This window comes from Lissotriton vulgaris, chromosome 9 (genome assembly GCF_964263255.1).
Source record: "Lissotriton vulgaris chromosome 9, aLisVul1.2, whole genome shotgun sequence".
Taxonomy (NCBI): Eukaryota; Metazoa; Chordata; class Amphibia; order Caudata; family Salamandridae; genus Lissotriton; species Lissotriton vulgaris.
In genome coordinates this window covers 284,950,028-284,969,250 of record NC_141697.1, presented here as the reverse complement: position 1 = coordinate 284,969,250, position 19,223 = coordinate 284,950,028, and positions in this window count along the sequence as shown.

The following is a 19,223-nucleotide window of genomic DNA, read 5'->3' as shown; positions in this document are numbered from 1 at the left end:
GCCACACAATACCTTGCAGCACTGTGCGCCTATTGCATTCTGGGCACCTTTCTATTCCTTTACTTTGTGTGCCTCTATTCCAAGTACCTTTCTTGTTTTCAGGAATGCAGTAAACAGCACATTTTACATCTCATGTGCTCAGAGCGCCGTACATCTGAGTTCCTTAACACCAGCATTGTTTTCCCGCATAACACAAAATTAAAGTTTGTTAGGGCGCCCACGGAGATGGTCTCACTGGGCGCCACCAACTCAAGTCAGCAATCCACAAACTACTTCTCTTGCTTTGTGGTAGAAGTGCAGACTGCAGGCAGTGGTGGCGGCGAGGGCGAGGTGTGAAAACATTCTGGTAGCTTTTGCAGCACAAAAGGGAAGGTCACGGGTCAAGTACAGGGCCATTAGCAGGTCAAAGCACTCGCGCTGCGCTTTGACATATCAATGGCCCTGCCACAGACAGAAGAGAGAGGGGAAATACTTTCGTCACCTCGTCCCCCCCACCCTTGTCCTCCGCGTCCCCCCCACTTCAAAATCTGGGGGGGATATGTCCCCCGCGTCCCCCACACTTCCTACGCCCATGCCGACGCTGCTCTCAACATGAGAGCAGCGCCGGCATTGGGCTACGTGCACTCGTTTTCCAATCCATCGGGAGTTGGGACTGAGCCTGTGCCTGCTGATCCCACCACTCAGCAAAGAAGCTGGGTTGTAGAGAAGTCAGTGCGCATGACAGTTTGGCAGTCCTTATACGGTCGGCCAAACCAGCATGCTGAGGCCTTACCCACAAGACTCAGATGGATGAAAAATAAATTGATAATTTTATTTTTTGTCTGCCTCTGTGGGTGGGGGCGGACGCTCCTCTGCCATAACGGAGGAGCCACCATTAAATACCAATTCTGCTTAGTCTTGATTCAATCTATGTTTCTTCAACCCACTGCAAGACATTATCTGCCTCTTTATCTCACTCTTACTGTTTCTGTTTTTAACTCATCTTTCTCCCTTTGCCACCTTTTTCCCCCTTTTGTGGTTTTCTCTCTCTTGGTGGAGATCAAAGCCTGTTGAGGAAATATAAGTGCTGGCCCCCAAAACATAAAAAAAACACTTGCCTCGTTACAGCCACCTCTGTCTCTCCTCCGTCGTTGCTTCCTGACGAGTCGCGGAAGCACACAGGCTCCACTAAGCCAATCACAATGCTACAATTCAGCGTTGCGATTGGTCTGAGTGGCGTAGTTCAGTGCTCAGACAGCGACAGGGGAGCCTGTGCATGTTCTCCACCAGGCTGTGTATTACATCCTGGTGGGGACATGCAAAGTGTGCATGACTATTTGGCCGGGCCAAGACGGCCGGCCAGACTGTCCTGCATACTTAAGTGCATGAAACACTTCTCCCAGGCTCTGACACCAGCCCTGCCCGCCCTAACCCAACCCGATAGCAAAGAAAAATAAAATGATAATAAGGGGTTATTATCATCTTATTTTTATTTTTTCCTGCTCTGAGAGCAGTGCGGCGACGCTTCTCAGCCTTAGCGGAGGAGTCAATCAATCAATCAATCAATCAAGTATTTATAGAGAGCACTACTCACCTGGAGGGTCTCAAGGCGCTTGGGGAGGTGGGTCCGCTACTGCTCGAACAGCCAGGTCTTGAGCTGCTTCCTGAAGGAGAGGTGGTCTTGGGTCAGGCGGAGCTGGGTCGGGAGGGAGTTCCAAGTCTTGGCGGCCAGGCAGGAGAAGGACCTTCCTCCTGTGTTGGCTCTTCGGATGCGGGGGACGGCGGCGAGGGCATGGCTGGTCGATCAAAGCTGACGTGTGGGAGTGTAGAAGTTGAGGCGGCTGTTGAGGTATCTTGGGCCTTGGTTGTGTAGGGCTTTGTGTGCGTGGGTGAGGAGACGAAGGTGATTCTCTTGTTGACCGGGAGCCAGTGCAGGTCTCTCAGGTGTCAGGAGATGTGGCTGTGTCGGGGGATGTCGAGGATGAGTCTTGCTGAGGTGTTCTGGATCCGCTGGAGTCTCTTCTGGAGTTTGGCAGTGGTTCCGGCGTAGAGGGAGTTGCCGTAGTCCAGTTGGCTGTTGACGAGGGCCTGGGTAACCGTCTTCCTGGTCTCGGTGGGGATCCACCGGAAGATCTTACGTAGCAATTTGTCTGGTCATGGAGAGGGAGGAGTCCAGGATGAAGCCCAGGTTGCGTACGTGGTCTGTCGGTTTGGGTGCGCTGCCCAGGGCAGGGGGCCACCAGGAGTCGTCCCAGGCGGAGGGCGAGGAGCCCAGGATGAGGACCTCCGTCTTGTCCGAGTTCAGCTTCAGGCGGCTGTTCATCATCCACTCGGCTACGTCTGTCATCCCTTCGTGTAGGTTGGCTCTGGCGGTGGCGGGGTTGTTGGTGAGGGAGAGGATCAGCTGGGTGTCATCGGCGTAAGAGATGATGTTGAGGTTGTGTTGGCGTGCGATGGCCGCAAGGGGGCTCATGTAGACATTGAAGAGGGTGGGGCTGAGCGAGGAGCCTTGAGGAACGCCGCAGATGACTTCGGTGGCTTCTGATCTGAACGGGGGGAGGCGGACTCTCTGTGTCCTTCCGGCGAGGAAGGAGATGATCCATTCTAGTGCCTTCTCTTGGATTCCGACGTTGCAGAGGCGCTGCACTAGGGTGCGGTGGCAGACAGTGTCGAATGCCGCGGAGAGGTCCAAGAGGATGAGGGCCGCTGTTTCCCCGTTGTCGAGCAGGGCTCGGATGTCATCAGTGGCAGCGATGAGGGCGGTCTCGGTGCTGTGGTTGGCCCGGAAGCCAGACTGCGAGCGGTCGAGGGATCCATTAGTCTCGAGGAAGGCGGCCAGCTGCTTGTTGACGGTCTTCTCGATGACTTTGGCCGGAAACGGGAGGAGCGAGATGGGGCGGTAGTTTTTGAGTTCGGTGGGGTCCGCTGATGGTTTCTTCAGTAGAGCGCTGAGTTCGGCGTGCTTCCAACTCTCCGGGAAGGTGGCGGTGTCGAAGGAGGTGTTGATGATGTCCCGCAGGTGGGGTGCGATGACAGCGTCGGCCTTGTTGAAGACGTGGTGCGGGCAGGGGTCGGTTGGAGATCCGGAGTGGATGGAGTTCATCGTGCGACGGGTTTCTTCGGTGTTGATCGGGGTCCAGCCGCGGAGGGTGGTGGCGGGGGGTGCAGGTGCGGTCGGGGGTGCGTCGACTGTGTGATGAAGCTGTTGTGTATGTCTGCGATCTTGTTGTGGAAGTAGGAGGCGAGGGAGTTGCAGAGGTCTTGTGATGGGGTGATATCGTTGTTTCCGGCGTTGGGGTTGGAGAGCTCTTTGACGATGTTGAAGAGTTCCTTGCTGTTGTGTGCGTTGTTGTCCAGTCGTTCCTTGAATGCGGTTTTCTTGGTGGTGTGGATCAGTTGGTGGTGTTTTCGAGTGGCGAGCTTGAGGGTGGTCATGTTGTCTGGTGTTGGGTCTCTGCGCCAGGCTCTCTCGAGTGCTCGGCAGTTCTTCTTGGAGCTCTTGAGTTCGTTGGTGAACCATGGTGCTTTCTTACTGCCGGGTCTGCTAGGCGGGGTCCTCAGGGGGCGAGGTCGTCTGCGAAGTTACTGATCCACTTCGTGAGGTTGTTGGCGCCCTGGCTGGGGTTCGCTGAGCTGGCGGGGCGGTCCTGGCTTAGGGATGCGGCGAGCTGGTCGGCTGTGATCTTGTTCCAGCTTCTGCGTGCAACCTGTTGCTGGTGGTGGTGGATCGTGTTCTTTTTGAAGCTGAAGTGGACGCAGCTGTGGTCCGTCCAGTGGAGTCCGGTGGCGTGGCTGAAGGTGATGTCCTTGCTGGATGAGAAGACTGGGTCAAGTGTGTGTCCGGCGTAGTGGGTGGGAGTGGTCACCAGCTGATTGAGACCGAGGTTGTCGAGGTTGTCCAGCAGGGTGGTGGTGTTGCGGTCGTTGTTGTTCTCCAGGTGGAAGTTGAGGTCCCCGAGGAGGATGTAGTCAGCGGAGGGGAGGGCGTGCGGGCTGATTAAGTCGGCGATGTCTTCGCTGAATTGTGTGCGTGGTCCCGGGGGTCTGTAGATGAGGGTGCCTCTGAGGGTGGTCTTGGGGTCGGTGTGGATCTGGAAGTGCAGGTGTTCGGCGGTTGTGAGGGTGGGGGTGTCGTCGGTGTTGGTTGTGATGTGGATGGTGTTCCTGTGGATGATGGCGATGCCTCCTCCGGTCTGATTGCCGCGGTCCCTCCGGGTGATCTTGTATCCGTCCGGGATGGCGATGGCGATGTCGGGTGCTGAGGAGGCGTTCATCCATGTTTCCGTGAGGAAGGCGACGTCTGGTGATGTTGTGTCGAGCAGGTTCCAGAGCTCTACGGCGTGTCTGTGGACGGAGCTGGTGTTGAGCAGGATGCACTTCAGGTGGTTGCTGCTGGTACTCGGCTTGGTGGGTGCGGGTGCAGTGCAGGACCGGATGCAGAAGAACTTGCAGGAGTGGCAGATGAAGGGTCCGTGGGTGCGTCTCGGGGTGGCTCGGGAGCATCCGGGGATTCGACCGGCGTTGAGTGCGTAGAGTTCGGTGGCGTAGGTCCGGCGGGTGGGCTGGTGTCTGCGGGGGCCAGAGGTCCGGGCGCTGGGCGCGGGCCAGGCGCGGACGGGCGCAGACGGGCTTACCTTTGGCACGCCTTCGGCGCACAATCGGCGCACCCGCTGCGCGTCAACGCTGCGCGTGTGCGCGCGGTCGCCATTATGGCGAAGTGCGAGGGAGGGAGGAGCAGCTGGGAGGCGGGAGCGGGTAGGGCACAGACGGAAAAGGGGGCGTGGCCGCTCTCACGGCGGCGGGAAACGGGAGCGGGGCGGGTGGGCACAGGGGGCAACTACAGGGAAAACAGCACAGGGGGGCATGCAAATACAGAGAAAAGGGGCACAAAACCTAATTAAGACAAGAAGGAAACAGATTAATCAAAAGAAAACACAGTTATCGCAGGAGACCACCCAGAGCGACGGCAGGAGGCGTGGTCAGCAGGCAGGCTCAGCGAGGCTGAGGGCAGCGGCAGGCGAGAAGCACACGCTACAGCTGGTGGCCGTGCGGCGCGGGGGTGTCCTAAGAATAGGTCACACTCACCTGCGCCGCGCGGTCGCCATTTATGGCCAAGTGCGAGGGAGGGAGGAGTAGCTGGGAGGCGGGAGCGGGGAGGGCACAGAAGGAAAAGGGGGCGTGGCCGCTCTCACGGCGGCGGGAAGCGGGGGCGGGTGGGCACAGGGGGCAACTACAGGGAAAACAGCACAGGGGGACACGCAAATACAGAGAAAAGGGGCACAAAACCTAATTAAGACAAGAAGGAAACAGATTAATCAAAAGAAAACACAGTTATCGCAGGAGACCACACAGAGCGACGGCAGTCGCCATTGCCAGGAAAATTTAATAACCAGAGGTAGCGGGAACAAGTAGCTTCAAAACTGCCTGGTTGTATGATTCCTGTTCGATCAGTTTATAAACTGTTTTGAGTCCTACCTTTTTATTTTGTTTTCCCATCTTCTATCTGTTTTCTTTCCCTCTTGTTAGTAATGTACTTGTTAATGGCTGTGTCAGCATTAGACCTTCTTTTCAGTGCCCCTTCAGCTGGCAGACAAGCATCTGTCAACCGTGTCACCTGGCGCCCCCAGCTTGGGGAAGGTATCCAGGTCCTTCCTGTGTTTGTTACAGGCATCTCCAATCAGAGATCCGGTGTGTCTCAATATGTCGTTCCGTCCCATTTACCAAACCAATTACTGCACATATATTTCTGTACTTACGCTGTGTGTGATTATTGCACACAAGTAGTATGCTGCTCAGATTGTGTGAGTGTTACCATGGCTGACTCCTCTTTCCTTCTAAGTGGTGCGACTTATTCAGAATATTCCAGACAAAGCCTCGACCTGCATTGCTCCTTCTTTAGCCCCCCAACCCATTTCCCCTCACGATATCATGTTACATTGTGTTTTGTATATTTCATGCCCTACAAATCATTACTAGTGGGGATTGGTGGATTCTCATTGGAGTCTGTATTTAAAACTCCACAGCGATCCTAGTAGGTTGTGACAATTTTTTGTCATCACTGTAGTGAAGTTATCGCTATTTGACTGCCTTGTACATCCCTTCTCGCTATCCCGGAAGACCACTTTTATGGTTGCTCTTACTTCTAGTATGGTTATAAGCCAGCTACATGCTCAGTGTGGTACAAAACTTGCACATGGTGAATATTTGTCCGCACACTTTCTTGTTCCAAAGGCTTTATCTACTTTTCATCTTAATGGAGATCTCTGTCCCCATTTTCCCACACCTTTCTTCCTCCTCAATGGGAGTATATTTTACCGCTGTTGTTTGTGCATGATTATTTTAGCAAAGACATGACCATGCGGCTTTGACTCTCTAGTCAGTTAACCATACCTAGAGGAAATGATAGCAGTAAAAAACAGAGATTGACCAAATTAAACAAAGGAAACAGAAAACAGACGCTAAGGATTATCAGATATGGAATTTATAGTAAATGAGTCCAGCACACAGTAATATGAAACTCAACAGTCAGGCAATTTATTGATTTATTAGGAATGAAGCAAGAAAACAGCCACACGGCCTCGGAATACATCTTACAACTGTCAACTGTCTAACAAAATACTCCAAGCATGTTAGACCTGGCATCCTTGTTGTGGTTTCACCTGACTTTTTGCCTTTGGACCTTCTGTTTTGCTGACTTCATTTTTGCTGGTGAGAGAGCGCCATGTTATTTTGAAAATTGTAGGGGTGTATTATAATCCCGAGTAGTCATCACCCACATATTTAGAGTGGTTTTACTAATATAGTTAGAAACGTAATCTTTGAACGAGAAATAACGCAATATGTAGTGATGTGTTTATTAATCAGACTAATGTAGTGCCTTGATGAAAATTTCTAATGCTGCATAACGTAGAAATGTAGTCATATGTGAAATGTCGCATTACTAATGAAATGCCTAATTGAATTAATACGTGTGTTTATAAGTGAGCAGATTAAACTGGGTTTTAGTGAAAAGAAAAATTGCTTACATGGAAAATAGCATTAATGCTTTAAGTGGTAAAATGTAATATTCTGCTGTGTTAGAAATACATTTAAAATGGACAAGGGCCACAATTGTGAAAGACCATAGAGGCCTAACTGTAATTTCTTTGGTTAGCTTTAGTCGAAAATAAATAATTTTCCTTTCCTGAGAAAGGCTGTCTTTAGCGAATATTAAATTGTAACTTCAAATGGCTGCAGGGATGATATCGAGAGTTCTAGCTTGCAGGTGCAAGGCCACAAGGCTCGTTAGGGGGAAGGGCCCATTGTTTAGAATTTAGGATAGTAGGCGCGAGTGAAGAGATGCTGCCAAGGAATTTGGGAGTGCAACATTAAAAGGAGAAGGTGCCTGGCACCCAAGAACACACCAATGGACGATCGATGGAGAGGTGCCATACTGGAAAATTTCAAAGAACTACACCTGCCAGCGGGGCGTACCTCTGGGCGTGTCGACTGTTTTGGGGGTTTTGTATTAGGGACAGCACCCGAGGGTGGAGAGGCAGTCCGGAGCAAGGAGCAGAGAGTAGAGTACAGACTTGGAGTTAGAAAGTGGGCTTGGGAAAGGTAGGATGAAGGTAGTTGTGGACTTAAAGGCAGAGTAAGGTGTAAGAAGAAGCATCTTAGAACGAGCTCAGTAGTTAAACCTACTTATTGGAAAGTGCGTGTACTTCTTGGGAAGTCTTCACTGCTGACACCTTTTTTCTCTCGAGGTATGTTAAGTAGGGATGTCACCTTAGAGTTAGTGTAGGGACAGTCTAACTAATTCTTTTTCCTTTTTGTAAATGCAGTCCAGACTTTCGACATTGTCAGTAATGGTATGTCTAATGTTGCTTGAACTAACCTTGATTTTTATTCTGAGTCAGTTGAGACTCTTGCGTAGAATTATTTTTGCATTAGTGCCAGTTTATTTCTTGAATCTCTTGCTGAGATGTCTGTATGTTCAACTATTTTTGACTTTGTAATACATTTTCAAAACTTCAGTTCGTAGTCAGTGGTCCTTTGAGTCTAATCTAAATTTGGATTGTCTAATTGTTTAAAATTATGATTGTAGATATCTCCCCTTTATACTTCTAAGACAAGGAAAAAGGTTCAGCCGACCAGACTTGGGATTCTAGAGATTGCTAAGAAAATCTAAATGAGAATCCCAGCTTCCCCACTGGCTTTAGGATTCTACGCACTTTACCACTGCTAACCAATGCTAAAGTGCATGTGCTCTCTAATCTAAACATGGTAATATTGGCTTATCAACAATTGGCATATTTAATTTACCTGTATTTCCCTAGTAAAGTTCACTCCATGTGCACAGGGCTTGTAAAATAAATGTAAATTAAATACTACTATTGGGCCTCCTGCACTGATTGTGCCACCCACTTAAGTAGCACTCTAAACAAGGCTCAGGCATGCCACTGAAGAGCCTATGTGTGAGTTTTAACTGTCATTTCGACCTGGTGAGTTGATGTACTTGCCAGGCCCAACCCTACAATTTTGTTACAGATAGGTAACCCCTATGGTGGCCCCTGGGCAGTCCCGAGGGCAGGGTGCAGTGTATTTAAAAAGAAGGATGTGTACTTTTACGTTTTACATGTCCTGGTAGTGAACTACCCTTAAAGTCGTTTTTCACTACTGCAAGACCTATCTCTCCCATAGGCTAACATTGGATTTTATAGCATTTTATAAGTGTAGCTTCCCACTGGGACCAGATAGGAAAATCTGTCTCTGGACTCACAATTTCAAAAAACATAATTCATGGTGAAGTTGATTTCTAAATTACAGTTCTGAAACTTCCACTTTTAGAAAATTTACATTTTCTTACTTAAACCATTTGGTACCTTCTGCCTATCCCTGGAATACGTGCCTGGGGTGGGTGACATCTTGCGTTGTATATTCCCTCTAGATAGCCACACACAAAGGAAGAGTTGGTGTGACTGAGGAGCTATTTGCATGTTCATGGGTCATCTTAAAGCAGGATGAGGAGGAGGAGCTGACACTTCCACCTTAATAGGGCTGTGTTACCCCCTGTAGTGAGTCTGGGGCCAGGACAGGAAAGGCAGGGTCTTGTGCATGTCAAATCATCTCTCTGGAGCCCACCTGCTTCAAATGCTAATTGGGTATAACTAATATACACCATGGTTTTAGAGCCTTGCTGGAACTAAGGAAATTCTGCCAGGAAGAATGTAAATGTAAATGTATAGGCATTTATATAGCGCACTACTTACCCGTAGGGTCCCAAGGCGCTTCGACCGCTGCGAAACCCTTCCTGGCTTCCCTGAGAGATGGTCCCTTAATGGGTATCTCCAGGGTGAGACCAGGCATCCCCGGCGGTCTGGTGGGGTCGTTAGTGAAGATGAGGCAAGCTAGTGCCCAGAGTTGCCGAGTGTGATCGCTGATCAGAGTGGGCACCGAGGCGAGAATTATCGAGTCCGCTGACCCTGGTCCAGAAACCTGCCGCGCCGGGAATCGAACCCTGGTCCCGGGCCGTCCTCTGCTCTCGGGTCTGCCGCCTCTAACCAGTGAGCCACACTACTTCACGAAGAAGAGCTGCTGTGCTGTAGGAAGGACTGCCACTTTGCTGTGTTGGCCTGCTGCCTACTGATTGCTGTGCTGCAGGAGGGACTTCCACTTTGCTACCTGCTTTTCTGTGTTTGCCTGTTCCCTACTGCTTCTTGCCTGGCGGTGAGAAGGACTCGACCTGCTCTCTACATACTTGAACCCAAGTTTCTCTAAGTGCTTGCTGACTTTTCTCCTGTTTTGAAGTCTCAGGGCCACAAAGACTTTCTTCACCTCTGCTTTAGCTGCTGGACTGTGCTGACTGTGAGTCCTGCCCTGCCGAGAGTTGCCAATCCAGTGCTGGGCATTGAAAATCGGTTTTGCAGTATTTTTTTTTCAAAAATCGAGACAGTGATGACTTTGTGCCGATCAGAACCAACGCAGTGCCCTTCGATGCCGACGCAGCACCGATTCAAGGACATCCCTGCGCAGATCGACGACGACTCACGACCCAACTGCAAGGTTCGACAACAAAGCAGCGCCTGCATTGTAAGCGGTTCACAGCGGGACCCAACTGTGATTCTTGATGACGATGCGTCGCCTGCATCAAAAGGGGTTCAACGACTACGTAGGAGGACTCGACTGTGAGGCACAACACTGACGCATCTACCCAACTGTGTGGATTGGAGCCAACACATCGAGTCTTTGATACGGATGCTTGCTCCATCCAAGGTTCTTTTTCAGCAGACCCTGCGTAGAACTTTTAGCCAGCCTGTCCTATTGCGGTCGTCCTTAACCTTGGACATACCCCGTTCCAGCATGCCCTCAAGTAACCCCTAAGTTCTATTGGCATTTAAGCACTATTGCAGTTTATTCTTTACAAATTCATATCTATTAGTTCTACTCATTGAATGTTTGTCATTTTGTTCTTGTTCTACTCAGATAAATGTTCTCTAATATTCTAACCTGGTATTTAACCTTTTTATGGTGTTTTCACTGTGTTACAGTAATTAAAGTCTTACACAAATATTTATACACTTTGCCTCTTAAGTTATGTCTGTCTGCTCTGTGCCAAGCTACCAGAGGGTGAGCACAGGTAAATTAGGTTGCGTATCTGACATACCCTGACTAGGATTATGGTCCCTACTTGGATAGGGGGCATATCTCAGCCAACTAGAAACCCAATTTCTAAAACATACCAATGAGCTCCATTGTTGCTAAGGCAGCAGGAGTGGAGAAGTGTTCTGAAGATTGGATACACATAGCACAGAACACCACAGAATGTCTCTAATTGGGGTGAAGTCTATGCACTGCACCAGGCAGAAAGAAACATTAAAAAGCCACTTGGAGATCTGTTATAACCAAATATGAAAACACTACCACCTAATTGTTTGGATGACTCAATTATGGAAACTATTAGGAATGATTTGGCATAGTAACAAATGTAGTAGCTATGTCTTCAACACATGCACAATCGAAAATGTCTTTTCCAGATAAGGAAAGAAAATGAAGCCCAAAAAACACAAAACTCACCACAAGACAACCAAATTCAAATCAATTTTTTAGCGTTTCAGCACTCTGTTTTTGGAAATATAGGTTAACATTTTATAGAAAGGATCATCCTGTTCTTTATTTTGTGCTACAGATCTTTTGAGACAAAGCTCATAATTACAAATTCTTTAATAAAATATTGCCAGGTGGGATGGACAATAAAATATGGCTATATGTCTGCTCATCTTGATTGAGCAGGTGGACATGTAGCCATTTCTCCACCTGCCCTTACTGCATCAGGCCATTGGAGAGGTTTGGCTATGGCGGTGATGGAGTAGCACCGCCATAGCCAACCCAAAGGTCCGCCTGCATCAAAATAAGGTGGGCAGACCATCATGTTGGCGGTATGTATACTCCATCACCGTTGCGATGGAGTATACATATAGCAAAAATTAAATTGGTCCATTTGTCAAGATACCAACTTGAGACAAAAACCCGATAAACTGAAACCACTCCATTATCCACTGAGCATTACTTGATTAAGTTCAAGGAAATAATCAGTCCTGTGATATTTCACAGAGATAGTTTGTGGAACTCCAAACCCTCTTTCATCATGATTGCAAACTCTAGAAAACTAGGAAACAGGGAATACATTTTCAAAATTTATTAAACTCAAAATATTATCCTGATGCACACAATATGATATGAAAAAATATAGGGGCAATAATACTTGTCACAAGGCGGAACATTAGAAAATATCATAACATTATGATGCTTTTATAAAGCTTCTTTAAATCAATATCCCCAACCCCTCTAGCTTAACTAAGCTAAATCTAGCACGAAAAGAGGCTAATTTGGGTTCCGTAGGTGGTTTGCACTTGCGTACCTTTTCTAAACAATAGAATCAATGCTCAGCAAAGAAACAGGAACTGCAGAAATGTCCGTAAGTCAGCAGATCAGCCAAGTGAAGGATGTACCTTCTCCATAACCTTAAGTAAATGAAGGTTATTAAAGTTCTCTATGATTGTCAATCTTAAATCCCTCTATCCTCCTCATTATCTCATTATGCTGTGTTCTAGTTTATATATTCTGTCTGAACATTGTCTATTCCGTGAAGCAATTTTCTAAAATTGTAGTTTTGTCTACGGCAAATTTGAATTATGATTTTTGGCTTGTAGGCCTATATGTCCATGAGGCATTCCTAGTCAGAACGTACGACATACACCAACTTGAAGACATCGAGTACTATGGTGTAATGTCGGGTCACATTGCTAAATATTTATGGTCAAAATCAATATTATTAGCTGCATTCTCAAAGTTGGGCGGAACACATTAAAAGATGGCCGCCATTCAAGTTATATATCTTAATCTAAAACATCGGTTCCACTTCCGGGTATATATTTTTTTATTATTTCCGGGTAATGAAAGGCGCCTCTCCAACATGATTGGCCTATTTAAGAATCACGTGAGCAGCCGTACACGCAGTACGGAGTTCGCACAAACCATGCCGCCCTCTTGGTGAGACGCTCTCAGTTCGGGATCCGAGACCACGCGGGACCTACCGGCCGAACATTAATGGTTCAGGAACCATAGATTTCAAACAGGTAATGACAATCAGCCTCTATACAGTTAGCCTTTTAGAGGAATTAGGGAGAGAACATACGGTTGTTTTATTACTCTTCTTTCCGAATTTCTGGATAACCCTATAGGAACGCGGTAATCTCAATAGAATTGCGACCGGAACCGTTGATCGTACTCGTAGACATCAGAAATCTTCATTAGAAAAATAGAGTCGCTGCTTACAGCGTACTTAACAGGTACATACATCTTATTCGAGTTGAGATAATTTTTGACTTTGAAAGATTAGTTATGATATGGCCTAATTATACGAGTATTGCATCTTTAATATGTTTTCAGCGTAAATCACATACTAGATCTGCAGTGCCAATGAGATATCGGTACGGTGAGGCCTAGACCTGGAACTTTCAGGTATGAGGAATTTCTTCATAATTTAAATGAATTAGTTTGTTTTGGAATAAAGAGGCTAAATAGGAATCATTATCCTTTTTAGTGGAGATGCCTGAACATTTTTTGTTATTAAGTATCGTTTCTGTGCTGTAAGTCAGAATGGTTCCACGCTATTATCCCCCACTTTTTCCCCTGTCAGTTCGGTCCATCTATATCATGTACTACACTACATGATTTGGCTATGTAATGAATTACAATTTGGAGAACTTTAATCCTCCCCATTTGGCCCTTTTAAATTGAACTTAATACAGGTTATTTTTTACTTAGATAAAGACATAGGTGGCAACCTATATAAGCAGACGATTTCGTACCGTATTTAAGTATATCAGCGTTTGATCCATCCGAGCTTATTCAAGAGGTAATTGTCAGATACGTTTATTCATATATACTAACACATCTCTGTGGTATAAAATAGAATTACCAATAAGTTACTTTATCTGTTTTTTTCACAGTTTAAAGAATAATACCATTCCCTTTAGAAACAATCAGGAAGCTCAATAACTCACTACAAGAATTGAAGGTACCTATTGTGTTTAAATAACTATTGTGTTTAAATAAGTATTGAGTAAGGTATTAGGTTACTAAACTGGAAATATTCGAGGGTGGTATCCCAGTATATAACCTTTATCAACATTCCTTAGCCCCTCTTTTTCCTTGGTAAACAAAAAAACACTCTATCCCTTCCCTTCCCAGTACCTCCCTCGGTTCCCCATCCCCAACAAACCCCCTTTCCTCCCCTTTCCCCCCCACGAACCTTCCCCTTCAGACCTTCCTCTCCCACCATTTCATACCATGAGGTTGATAAAGAGGCTCATTCAATTTATTGTTTTGTCATTTCACATGAAGTCCAAAGATTTGCTTTCCTTTCTTCTCTTTTTCTCATCTCTTTTCTCAAATATTATCCAGCGTTAGCGTTTGTTAATATTGTCTTGCAAGCGACTAGTGTTTTTTATCTAGGTGGCCTATATATAAACAAGTATACTATTTAATTGATTAATTGTGAATAAAATTATGTAAATAGGACCCAATTGCATTACTGATCTGTGTTCATTTCAGCATGTACCTTTCCTTTTTTAGGTTTTCAAATCATAGATGTACATGGCATCCTGATGAAGGCTTCGGCCGAAATGCGCGTAGGAACTATTGAATAAAAAAGCCATGCCTTAAACCATTTTGTTGTTCTGATTTTGATAGGCATTCTATATCTAACAATTGATTAAGTGAATGTTTTATGAACTCTAGAATATAAACAGAATGTTGTATCTTGTGAAATGAAATAACCTAAACAACTATCCTTGTAAATCATTTTTTGCAATAATTGACACTGGAGTTATTGCCATTTTATATTGTTTTTGAATATGTCTAATTTATAAAATATTTTGATAAAGAATAATAAATATATATATATATTTGGATTTAAAATGTACATGCATGTTATTTCTAAGTATGCTTTTATGGTCTAATATGATATTTTCATGTTCCTAAATTGTTTTTCTTTACAAATTGTTGATATACCCTGATTTTGGAATTAGCGTCCAGGGCACCCCTTTCCATGCAAACACTGTCTCCACAGCCTGTCTGTGGGTTTTTTTTCCTTTATCTTTTCTCTTCTATTACTTTATATTAACACTAGATCACTGGTTTAATCCCTATTAGTTTGTCACTTCCCACTTTTGATGAGGTTCACATTGTAACTCGAATACTTTGTTCTCAATCTCATCATAGTTACATCCTCAGTACATAATCTTTTGATAATTATGGACAAACTCCTCACGTTTGGTTTTTCCAATGAGGATTTTGCCTCTTTGGTAAGGGATTCCACACCTATTGCTGGTCCAACCTCTATTTCCTCACTAAACAACCAAGACATACAACAATTAACAGCCCTAAAGAAAAAAACTAAAAGTATAGAACTCCATGGGCGTTTAATGCTTGACTATTTGAAAGCGGGCGTTATCCCTCAAGGACTCAGAATTCGTAACATACCAGGTCTGTTTGTTCATATCCGTAGGTTCCTAGAGAGATGGTCACTTATTGCCAATAGATGCTCTCGGGACCTGATGATTTTAATTGTAGAAACTGCCAAGGAGTTAGTTCAGAGTCTGCTACAAGAGATCCTAGAATTAGAAGCTAAAATCAAAAATAATCAAGCATTAGAAGATGCACAGAAGAAACTACAGGAAGTAGAAAAGGAAATGAATTCCTATAATGATTATCTACTAAAGACAAAGACGGACAAATTAAAAAAATACTTAAAATACTTAAGCCAAGAGAGAGCCTATCCGTATTTAGCAGAGCATTTTTATCAACCGGAATCAAATGATGACACATCAGATCCGTCCAACTATAACAGACTCCCCAGAAAAGTGACTACATTCTCTGATAGCTCAGATTCTGAAAATGACATATATAATCAATACCTAGAACAGAATCTAGGCAGGATGACACCAAGCACCAGTAGAGGTGAGCGGGCTTTTTTATCCAGGCGAGGTAACCAACGCACTCGTTGGCGAACCAGATACCAACCCAGGTTAAGGGGCAATTTCCAACAGACACCAAACCAACAGTATCCACCCCAGCAATACCCTGCACCTCAAGATTATCAACAAATACCGAATCTCTATACCAACCAAGATCGGTATCTAGTGACGAGGCATGCACAGTACTGGCGCGACTAGAACAAATTCCTATCTTTAGTCTTAGCCAACAGACCCTTGACCATGCCACAGAATCTTTGCTATCCAAAGGTTTATCCTTTGTTACACACAGCTACATAAACAAATTTGAGATAATTAACCCCTTCCATGCGGCCGCGATTCTGCGCCTGTGCGGCAGAATCGCGAGTGGGCGGGTTCATGACAGCCCCAAGCCGTCATCAGCACACGAGCACCGTAGTGCATGACGGCTGGGGGCCGTCATCAGCATGGAAGGGGTTAAAGATTTGATGGTCTTTTTTAGAAAGATCAGACCACAAATTTTTTTTGCAGGAAATCAAGACTCTACCTTAACTACACAGAATAAATCGGGACTGAAACCAGCCTCTACCTTCCTTCCCACGTTAGATCAAGTGGCACCAGAAATATCAACTTTTGAACATGCGGTGTTTAATAAGCTCACAGCAGCCACAAGGTATATCCCTAGTCCTGTTTATAACATCTCACGTTTGGAACACCAAGCACTACAATCTTTAAGTTCCAACAAAAGTCTAATTGGAAAATGTTGCGATAAAGATGGAGGGATAGTGGTAACCGATAGAGAGCAATATATTAAAAAAATTAATGCAATGTTGAACAACAAATCACATGCTCTCATTCAGAAAGATCTCATGAAAAGAGTACAAAAAATCATACTCCAGACAACCACTCAAGCGTTAAGATCAAACTGGATCTGTGAAAAAGAATAACATTTCTAAATGTTCAACAACCCAAAATGGCTGCCATATACGGAAATACGGAATTCCTAAAATCCACAAGGACAGAGTCAATCCTCCATACAGACCCATAGTTACCACTATAGGGTCTGCAACAGAGCCTCTATCTAAATACGTGGACACTCTTTTGAGACCTTTTGTCCCTCAAATTCAATCATATGTAAAGGACACTCAAGATATTATAAATAAGGTAGAAAATCTTGCCTTTAACTCTAACCGATGGATTTGGGCCCAGATCTTTTGACTGGGGGAATGTGTGACATTGATCCACATTCGGTCCATCACTTGTTGTTTTTTACAATTGCCGCCCTAAATACGCTGGGGATGCCCAGACGTGGGTCCCAGGCACTCCACACCACTTGGAGTCAAACTAGCCGGGCTGACGAGAGGTGTTACCTCGAAACCGGTCCGGTCCTCGGATGCTTGATTCCGTTCTGGGAAGGACATGGCTTTTGTAGTTCGGACTGGACTGTTCCCATGGGGCAACAGGGTCAGAGCTGATTTGCATATCGCCATTGTCTAACCCAGGGTGGTGTGGAGAGCAAAAAACCGATGGATTTGGGCCCAGATCTTTTGACTGGGGGAATGTGTGACATTGATCCACATTCGGTCCATCACTTGTTGTTTTGGCAATTTAACTCTAACCGACACACAATGGTCACAATGGATATAGAGGCTCTATATTCTAACATCCCTCAGGAAGGAGCCATAGAAGCAGTTACTTGGTTCATGGACAGTTTCAATATTGACTTTCCTAAACCATTTGTCCTGATTGTTTACAAATAGTGAGACAGAAAATACTTTTGAATTTAATGGGGCATTATATAAACAAACAAAGGGAGTCAGCATGGGGGCCTCTTGTGCCCCCACAGTGTCGAATATTTTCATGGCCCTTTACGAAAAGCGATATATTTACAACGAAATTGCTCCCTTCTGTGAATCTGTGCATCTATGGTCCCGCTACATAGATGATATTTTCTTCATCTGGCTTGATGATAGTGAGAATATCATGGAGTTTGTTTCATGGCTTAATCTATGCGATGATAACATCTTTTTCACATCTAATTTAAGTAAAGATGGAGTGAAATTCCTGGATATCTGGATTCAAAATAGAGAAGATCATCTGGAAGTGGATCTTTATGTAAAGCCCACAGCTCGAAATACTTTGCTTCATTTCGACAGCTATCATCCTTTGAAACAAAAGACTAGCATTGCTTTTGAACAGTTCCTGCGGCTTCGCAGGAACAGCACCAACGTCCAAAATTTTGACATTCAAGCTGAAGAAATGAAAGCAAAATTTCTAGCTCGCGGTTATCCAAGACGACTAGTACACGACTCTTACAAACGTGCGCAATGTTTTGACAGACAACACTTGCTGACACCCAGGTCCAAGCAAACCGATCTAAGATTGGTATTTGTCACAAGACATTCGAAAATGAATGAAAAAATTCGGCATATTATAAACTCAAATTGGCACATATTGAATGCCACCAAGCCAAAAGGTCATGAAATTCCTAAGCCATTGTATGCTTATAGGAAAAACAAAAAATTAAAAGACCTTGTAGTTCGTTCTTGGATGACTGCTACACCCAAAACGACTACACAAACATCCATTACAGGCTTACTTTTACTTAGAGGTAATTTTAAGTGTATAGCATGTGTGGCATGTCAGTTTGCCATAGAAACAGCAGATTACTTATTAAATAAAGTCCAGATGCAATCTAGGACTTTAACAAACTGCAAAACATCAAACATAATCTACTTACTTCTATGTCCATGTAACAAAGGTTATGGGGGAGAAACCGCACGTACCATGTCGACGCGGCTAACTGAACATAGATCTGCGATTCGCACAAAGAAAAGTCAAACTCCACTAGTACAACATTGTTTGGAAGCACAACATAGTGCAGATGAGATAAGTTGGCTCATTTTAGAAAAAATCTGAACTAATATGGGCACACGGAGCACAAACATTCGTAAATGCAGGGAGGTATATTGGATTTTCATTTTAAATACATACCAGGATGGTATGAATAATGAAATTCCATGGGACCAAGTATTGAAATACAACTGTAATTAAATTATCATGTATTTTTAGCAGGGATCCGCAGAAATGCTTGAATAGCTGTCAAGAATCAATGCGGATTCTTTTACATCTATTCCGTGAAGCAATTTTCTAAATTTGTAGTTTTGTCTACTGCAAATTTGAATTATGATTTTTGGCTTGTAAGCCTATATGTCCATGAGGCATTCCTAGTCAGAACATACAACATACACCAACTTGAAGACATCGAGTACTATGGTGTAAAGTCGGGTCACATTGATAAATATTTATGGTCAAAATCAATAAATATAGCTAAGAAGTATATCAACGCTTATTAGCTGTATTCTCAAAGTCGGGCGGAACACGTTAAAAGATGGTCGCCATTCAAGTTATATATCTTAATCTAAAACATCGGTTCCACTTTCGGGTATATATTTTTTAATTATTTCCGGGTAATTAAAGGCGCCTCTCCAACATGATTGGCCTATTTAAGAATCACGTGAGCAGCTGTACATGCAGTACGGAGTTCCACAAACCATGCCACCCTGTTGGTGAGACGCTCTCAGTTTGGGATACGAGACCACGCTGGACCTACCGGCGGAAGATTAACGGTTCAGGAACCATAGATTTCAAACAGGTAATGACAATCAGCCTCTATACAGTTTGCATTTTAGAGGAATTAGGCAGAGAACATACGGTTATTACTCTTCTTTCCGAATTTCCAGATAA